This window comes from Cryptomeria japonica, chromosome 11 (genome assembly GCF_030272615.1).
Source record: "Cryptomeria japonica chromosome 11, Sugi_1.0, whole genome shotgun sequence".
NCBI lineage: Eukaryota > Viridiplantae > Streptophyta > Pinopsida > Cupressales > Cupressaceae > Cryptomeria > Cryptomeria japonica.
This window is the reverse complement of record NC_081415.1, coordinates 12,074,514-12,083,695: the sequence shown is the minus strand read 5'-3', so window position 1 is coordinate 12,083,695 and position 9,182 is coordinate 12,074,514.

The window sequence follows — 9,182 nt, the reverse complement described above, 5'->3', positions numbered from 1 at the left end:
TAGGTATAAGGTTGATTGTGATATTTTGATATGTTCTAAGCTCTAATTTTTGAGGTGGGTAGAATTAAGGAAATGACAATGCCTCTTAGTTAATTGTTGATATGGAGTAAGTTTTTGAAGAACTTGGAGGACGTGGTGAATAATATTGTTGATTTTTCTAGTATCCATTTTCTATGAAATTATTGTATCATTTAGAAGATGGGGCATGAGGTGAACAAGTTCTTGCTCATCTTCTCATTGGATCTGCCAAACTTGTTGAAATTTAGAATTACAGTCGAGAAGGGTGTCCTCTTTATGAAGAGAATTCTACGGTTGGTTCTAGAGTAGGAATTGGGATGGCTCTAGGCATTCATAAAGGAGAAGAATATGGTGGAAATGGATGAAGGAGAGGTACTAGTGATAGTTGAAGGACTAGAGGTGGAGGATGAAGATGAATTGGCAAGCGCAAATCATAGCGAATGTGGTTTGGATTGCCCATGGAAGGCTAGAAAGGATGGACAAAGAGAAGGTGCAAGCTCTGTGGGTAAAAAGGTATCTAGGGTTGAAAATCTATTAATTTTTTTTTGTTAGGTGAGCCCAATTTTGATTTAACAATGACATATATTATATTGTTTAGTGATGTAATAGTATGAGCTACATTTTGGTCAGTAGGGGTGTAGTATGATGCTAATACAAAAGTAGTGTCTAGATGGTAGAGGTTGCTACCCGGTATGACATCAACCTATTCATAGGGGTGCCATTTCGTTTAGTATGTTTTGAGTAGTCTTCACTAAGACCAGCTAATTCTAGATATGCGTTGACATATTCTAATGAAAAAAATGCAAATTTGTATTCTTTTTATTACAAGGGTGCCCCTTACAATGTGTTTTATTGATAAAAAAAGAATTATTTAATTAATATTCATTTTAAGCTAATCCTAATTTAGTTTAAATATATAATTAATTATTATTTAAAAAACTATTTTAATTTATTTTAATTGTAACCTTTACAAGTTTTGTTTCTCCTTATGATACCTTGTCATCATGTTTCACATTTCTCCTTCTAGTAACATAGCCTCCAAATACCTTATATATTTGACTGAATGACTTTTTTCCATAAAATATACAAAAAAATTCTCTCTTTTTAGCATAAATTTTGTAAACCTTCAAATTTTCACTCCTATTCTTATGAATGACTTTTCCCTTCTCAAATGTCCAACCAAGTAATTTTTTATTTTCCCATCTTTATTCCCATATTAAAAGAGACTTTCTGCAAACACTTTTCCAAAAGATTTTTTACTCCAAATATTTGTTTAATTGCACCTTCCAAATTGTGAGATTTTATTTAACAATATGAAGTCATCCAATTTGTGCTTGCTTCCACATTTTTCTTTCCATCATATTTGTGAACTCATTTTACTCAAAAATATCTTTTTTTCCCCTATAGAATATTGATCATTTTGTAGAAACTTCATTAATGTATGTATGATGCATATTATATTGCATGTATATTACTATTTTTGTTGCTGCCATATAATTTATCATAAGTCTTTGTGCCTCCCTCAATATTTATATGTTTGTTGCAACCAAGGAAAAGTAGAGACTCCTTGAGTCATTTTAAATGTTGTTGATACATATACCAAGCAAAAGAACAAACTCCCCGTGCCATTTTAAATGTTGTTAATATAATTTCTATCATAGACTTAAATTTTGTTTAATGCACTCGAAATCAAGTTTCTATCATAGACTTATTTTTTGTCAAATGGACTTGAAATCAAAACTAATAGATACTTGTGAATTATTAAGACTCGTACAATTTTACAAATAAAAAAATTTAACTTTAAAATGAGAGTTGTTCAAAGATGCAAGCATGGCCAAAATCATAATTTCGGGCTCAAATCTCATCCCAATGACTTGCAATCATAGATGGACACATATGAATTGCCAAAATTTGAATATCAGTCATTAAAAATTAAGAAATTTGTGAAACAAAATTGTGGCTAATATATCATTTTGGAATAAAAAATAGGCCTCTATCATCAAATTGAAGGCTAAAAGCTAGAAATATGATGGTGTGAAATTAATACAAAAAATGGCTCTTGTTCATGGATACATGCCCCTTGTGAACATAATGAGATTCCATAAGTAATCTTTACAATGTAGACTAGTATCTGATCAATCAAGTGAACAAGCTAACCTGCAAATTTCTAAATTTACCATTTTATAATCATTTCTCAGTGACCCTAAGCCACCAAAAATGTGAATCTAACATTCACCTCTGTCAAATTCCTTGCTATTTTCAACCATGTTTTGGGTTGGAAAGAAGCAGTTTTGTGTGTTAGTTTGACAAGGTATATTATTGTCGATTCAATGAGACAATCTATCTTGCTTCATATTTGGAAAAGTAGATGTTTGGTTGTTTTCTCTAATCAAATTACTTGTCAGGAAGTGAAAATGCTAGAATTTTATTGTGACGTTATGTTACAATTTGTTCATTTGTGTTCCTAGTTGAAAAAAAAGAGTACCTACAACAAACTATTGGAAAAGATTAAATTCAAGATTGTTCAATTGCATGTTCCAAATTGTTCAATTGCATGCTGATGATGTTCAATGTTCTAGACAAATTCAAAAGTTCTTCAAATTTAATATGTAATCTTTAGTCACATGATGTACTTCTTATTCTCATGTTATCTTCAACTATATAGCATCATGTATATTTTGTTAAAGTTTCATGAATAACTATTGTTATGTAGTAGCTTATATTGGCTACAACTCTTAAGAGTATTTTTTAGGGCCCTCTGAACAACAAATTGTCATTTTTTTGGGTGGTTGCTACTTCTTATCTTTCCATTTTTTAGAGTTCTTTTTTAGATACTCATTTTTTAAACAATTTTGTACTTTTCTTTGTTCAATAAAGAAAAAAAATTAAAAAATACTATATTCTTTAATGATTCTTATAATCCATCCTAAAAACATTGCTATGCTTGACTATATAAAAATAGTGTTGATGCATTTCAAAACACATTTGAATTTGCTACTGTTGGAAAATATTAGACATATTTGAACGTTGTAGCCCAATAATGATTGAAACATCCCATTATATTTTTTAGATGTATCATGTGTATTGTACGACTTTACAAAGGGATAAAAGCAATACAATATCATGGTTTTATATCAAATACAAAACTATCATGCTCAATATGTTCAAGGAGTACATGTATATGTGATTGATCCAGCTTCATAAAGTGACATTTCACTTGCAAGTAATAATGAGAAAAGAAGTGACTTGGGACATGCGAACTAAATAATGTTCCTCATGACAATAGGTAAATTCACCATTATTCTCCACACAAAAGAAACAATCCTTATGCACATTCAACTGAAAAAAATCATATTCAGGAAACTCTTCAATTTAAATAGAACCAGATGATATTCATGTTTATTTACATATTGCAAACTCATTCATTTTGTAACATGCTTCAATGTCTTGTATAAAATACTCGACTCTAAGTATAAGAAGGTCATCATCAATGTGAAACATGACCTTCATGGGATTGGGAAGCTCCATTATCACCTGCATACTGATAGGGAGGCTACCTAGTTTTCCATCAGTTAGGTTTCTTTGATGGTTTGCTTCTATCCCTTTCTGGGTTCCAAGTCTACCCCTCTAGACTTCTAAGGGCTTCCCTACCATTTTTTTTCTCACCACACTCATTACAAGCTCATAAAGAAGCTTGTTCTCCATGCTACTAGATTCAGTCACTATGCTTGCAGAGGTGTAGGACTACCTTTGCTTACTCACAGTCTGTAAAGTCATCATCCTATCTGATTTTGCAAAAAAACTTCTATACTAGTCCTCCCCTACACTTACTCCTTTATGATCACTGAAACCTAGTCGGACTTCTTCCAAGCTCGCCTAGGCTCAGTATGGCCATTTCCTGGTTTCCTCTTACTGCTACTCTAGTCTTAGTGTACATTTTTGGCTCTTCTTGAAGAACTCCAATGGTCATGTGGATCCCACGGTGGAGGTTCAAGACAAAGCAATATTTACACTGTGCATTCAAAACAAAGAAACGAACAACAAAAATGAAGCTTTAATTACGAAACTATAATGAAACTTAACAAAAACAAGACAATAAAACACTTTGCGATAGAAAACCAGAAAATAGACATATGTATTTCTCTTGTGTTTCCTATAGTATCCAACCAACCCAGTGCCTTAAAATTAGTCTTTTATAGCTCATCCATCCATCATGAAACACAGGCAGTTACAAACTGGAGAAAACAGTTTCATAACGGGTCATCGACGTAGCTTTAGAACCTGGCTTCCGATGCTCGTTGGTGACTTGCAAAGTTTGCACTTTTCCATCGGGTGATCAGGGTAGCCAAAACACAACTTCGTCGATGGCTGATAACTATGTTCACCACTTGCACTTTTCCATCGAGCGTTGGGATAGCAAGAAAACCCTTCATCCAATGGTCGATGTTTTCCTCCACTTCCTAGGCGTTTCCATCAAGTCAACGGGACCCCTCCAAACATGTTGGCCTGATGGCCGATGCCATCTTCCTCCACTTTGTGATGTTCCATCGGGTCATCGGGTAGCATTACATTGCACTTTTCTAATGGTTGATGTCTCCACTATCTACCTCCTCCGCTTGTGCCTTGTCATCATGTCATTGAGGTAATACTAAACCATTCCTTCCAATTGTCAATGACTATCCACTTGGCTAGCACTTTCCTATCAGGTCCGCACGATAGCTTTAAACCACTCTCCCTGATACCCAATGGCTCCACTCCATGCCTATGCCTTCTTATTGGGTCATCAAGGTAACTAGAAACCACTCCTCCCGATACTTGATGGCTCCACTTCATGCCTATGCTTTCTCATCGAGTCATCGAGGTAGCTTAAAACCACTTCCCTCGATACCCGAAAACAATACTTTGAGCACTGATGACTTATCGAGTCATTGGGGTAAGTGTGAACCACTCATGTCGATGCCCGATACAACTACTCCAACTCTAGTGACCTCATCGGGGTAAGACTTTCCGACCGGAGTAGGTCTTACAAATAAGACAAAATCAAAAACTACAACTAAGCAACCAAACAAATGGACTAGAGCCAATCCTTATGTATCTACATGACCACTGGAAGGTCTCACAAGACAAAATTAGTTAAGGGCATTTCAACCCTTAGGTGCTCCTGCACCATACTCCCCCCAAAACAAAGAAGTAAAGTGACTGCGTGCAGCAGCAAGGAAAGATCAATGCCTGACTTAACAAAGTCTGATTCAGGGACCCAGGTCACTTTAGAATTAGGTTTATGCATCCATTTGACCAAATGTTCTATGTAGACCTGGTGTCGAGTCTTCTTGAGAACATGGGAATCCAACACTTTCTCAGCCTGAGGCATGGAAGAAGAAAGTAATGGTAGGTTGGCAAGTGACTGTTGAACATCTAAAACTCCCGCATTCTCCTTGGGAAGTTGTCCCTTGTAGAAAACCAAATCTGCGACATTGAAAATGGGAGACAAAGCAATATCAGATGGCAAATCAATCTTATAGGCATTAGAGCCATACTTGGCTAAAAATTTACATGGGCCTATTCTCCTCATTTGTAGCTTGCTAGGAACCCCTTTCTGAAGTCAAGTCGTGTTCAAATGTATCATCACAAAATCTCCAACCAAAAATTGCACATCTCTCCGTGTGGCATCAACTTTGGCTTTGACTATTTGTGAAGAATCTTGGAGAGCTCATCAGACTTGGTCATGAACCTCCTTCATGGATTAAGCGACATCATTACCAAGATCTCATAATTCCATAACACCTTGTGGGTGCATACCATACACTATCTCAAAAGGACTCTTCCCAGTAGACATGTTGACACTATCATTGTAGGAAAACTCTGCCTAGTGTAGAACCTGATCCCAGCTCTGTCCATATTATTTTTTCAAGCACCTTAATAGGTTTCCAAGTGTCCTATTGACTACCTCTATTTGACCATCCATTTTGGGATGATAGGCTGAACCAAAAGCCAATATTTTCCAAAGAGTTTTCCAAAAATGTCCAAGGAATTTGACATCTCTATCTGAAACAATACTAACCGGCAAACCATGGATTCTTATAACCTCTTTGAAAAACAAGTGTGCAATGTGACTAGCATCATGAGTAGTTTTACAAGGAACAAATTGTGCCATCTTATTGAATCTGTCAACAACAACAAAAATGCTATCACAGCCAAGCTTAGTTTTGGGTAATCCACCCACAAAATACATACTTACACATTCCCATGACCTTGTAGGAATAGGTAATGACTGATAAAGACCAGCATTAGTAGTTGTACCTTTATATTTCTGACAAACCATACACTGCTCAGCATACCATCTGATATCCCTCTGCATTTTAGGCCAATAGTAGAACCTTTGAACAAGTTCCAATGTCTTATTAAGGCCAAAATGACTACTCAAGCATCCATTGTATTTTTCTTGGATCAGATATTCCCTCATCGATCCTTTGGGAACACACAACTGTCCACCTTTAAACAACAAACCATTCTGCAAAGTAAAATCAGCATATTCACTGTAAAAGTGATTCTGAAATTCTTGGCAAACCTTGTAAATGGCTGCAAAATCTTCATCATTGGGGTACCAATCCTTGAAGTAATCAACTCTAATACTTTGAATCTGCACTTCTTGCACTATTAGTAGCCTTCTACTCAAAGCATCTGCTACTTTATTACACTGTCCTTTCGTATGCTTAATAGAAAAAGTATATGACTGCAAATACTCCACCCATTTAACATGTTGATGACTCGACTTATCTTGTGAATTCAGAAAACTTAAAACTTGATTATCTGTGTAAACAACAAACTCCTTAGGTAAAAAGTAGTGGGTCCACTCCTTAAGAGCTTGGACAAGAGCATACAGATCGAGATCATAGGATGAATACTTCTTCTTGACATCATTGAGCTTCTCACTAAAGAAAGCTATAGGTCTATTCTCTTGACTCAAAAAAACACCAACTACTATATTACTTGCATCACATTCAATTGTGAACAACTTATCAAAACTAGGAAGAATGACTACTGGTTGTGTAGCTACCTTTTGTTTCAAATGTTCAAATCCTTTGTTAGCTACATTGGTTCACTGAAACTTAATTTTAACTCCTCCTTTGATGGTATCCAGCATGGGTGCACAAATATCACTAAGCCCCACTCCTCCTTCCTTGAGAGTGTTAATGAACTCTTTTTCACCCACCAATAACACATTTGGGCCTTGAGTTTTTTTGGTCTCTCCTTCATCACTTAGGGACTGAATATGGTATGTAACTCCATCCTTTTGAAAAGAATAAGAGTTCTTCTCTCCATTGTGAATGACCTTTCTGTCAAAATGCCATGGTCTACCAAGAAGTAGATGGCAAGCATCCATAGGAAGGATGTCACACAAGAATTTATCCTTATAACTACCTATGTCGAACTCAAGCCATGTTTGTTCATTCACTACCACATGCTGCTCCTTGTTGAGCCAAGTGACCCTATATGGATTACTATGTGGAATTATTTTTAACTTCAATTTACTTACTGCTTCCTTTGACATAATGTTGTTAGTAGATCTTGAGTCTATCACCACTCTACAAGCCTTACCAAGGACCTTGCATTTGATTCTAAACAAAGATCTTCTTTCAATTGGTTCTTCTTTGATTGGCTCCTTAATGAAGGCTCTTCTCATCATTAAATTTTCTCCATCTTCAGGAGCTAAGCTCACATCTTGTGTCTTGCTACTTTCTGCATCTTCTTGTGCATATGTCACTCTTCTTTCACTTTGTTGAGAAGAAGAGGATTTCTCTAGACATCTATAGGCAGGGTGACCCAACTTTTGGCAATTGTAACACTTTATGGTGGAGAAGTAGGACCCTCTTCGCTATCCACTAGATCTACCTCTTCCTGGGTTGCTAGATGATCCCCTTCCTCTATAGCTTCTCTTGCTATGTGAATCCTCACTTTTCTCTATAAGTTTGGACTCTCCTTGGGACCTTTGATCTACTCCTCTTCCACCAAAATTGCCTCTTTGGCCTCTACCATCTTTTCCTCTGCCTCTTCCTCTATTGCTTTGTTCTTGCTTCTTTTTATTCTTTTCCTCCACCTTCAATTCCAATTGATAACACTTCTGCACAGTGTTAGGACATAACAAACTCAACTCCTCTTGAATATTCCATCTCAAGCCATTCAAGTATCTGGCTACCTTCATGCTCTCATCCTCTACCACCTTGTATCTCAGACACAACTTTTGAAATTCCTTAGTGTAGCTGCTCACATCCAATTCTTTTTGCCTCAAATTTTGTCTCCTCTTATGCAACTGGATTTCATAATCTTTAGTGACGTAGGCCTCTTTCACCTTGGCTAACATGCCCTTCCAAGTAGCAATGAGGTTCTTGCCCTCTTTTTGCCTCTCTTCTTGGATAAACTTCCACCAATTCAAAGTTGCCCCTCTCAATCTACATTTGGCCACCTTCACCTTTTGTGCCTCACTAATTCCATCACATTCAAAGTGATTCTCCAATCCCTCTATCAATTCCAGGACTACCTCTGGTTCCATTTTTCCACAAAAAAGTGGCACTCCTTCTAAAGATTTTCCTCCTAAGGCTTTAAATTCATTAAGGAAAGGTTCTTCTGGTAGAATAGGGTCTAGTTCAGGAGTCCTATCCTCTTCTACAACTTCTTTTCCCTTCCCCTCATTGACCTTGATTGTCACTTTCTCATTTTTGTCTTCAACTACATCTAGTTTTCTCTCCAATTGTAGCAATCTTTCTTTCAGGAGTCTATTCTCTTCCTCTTGATCTTCTACCTTCTTTGCTAACTCTTCATTAGTCACCATTCTGAGACTATTTTATCCTACTGATTCAATATCTATCATCAACTACTTTCTTCCCAACTCTAAACTTGCTCTGACACCAATATGATAGGGAGGCTACCTAGTTTGCCATCAATTAGGTTTCTTTGATGGTTTTCTTCTATCCCTTTCTGGGTTCCAAGTCTACACCTCTAGACTTCTAAGGGCTTCCCTACCATTTGTTTTCTCACCACACTCGTTACAAGCTCATAAAAAAGCTTGTTCTCCATGCTCCTAGATTTTGTCTCTATGTTTGCAGAGGTGTAGGACTACCCTTTCTTACTCGCAACCTGTAAAGTCATCATCCTATCTAATTTTG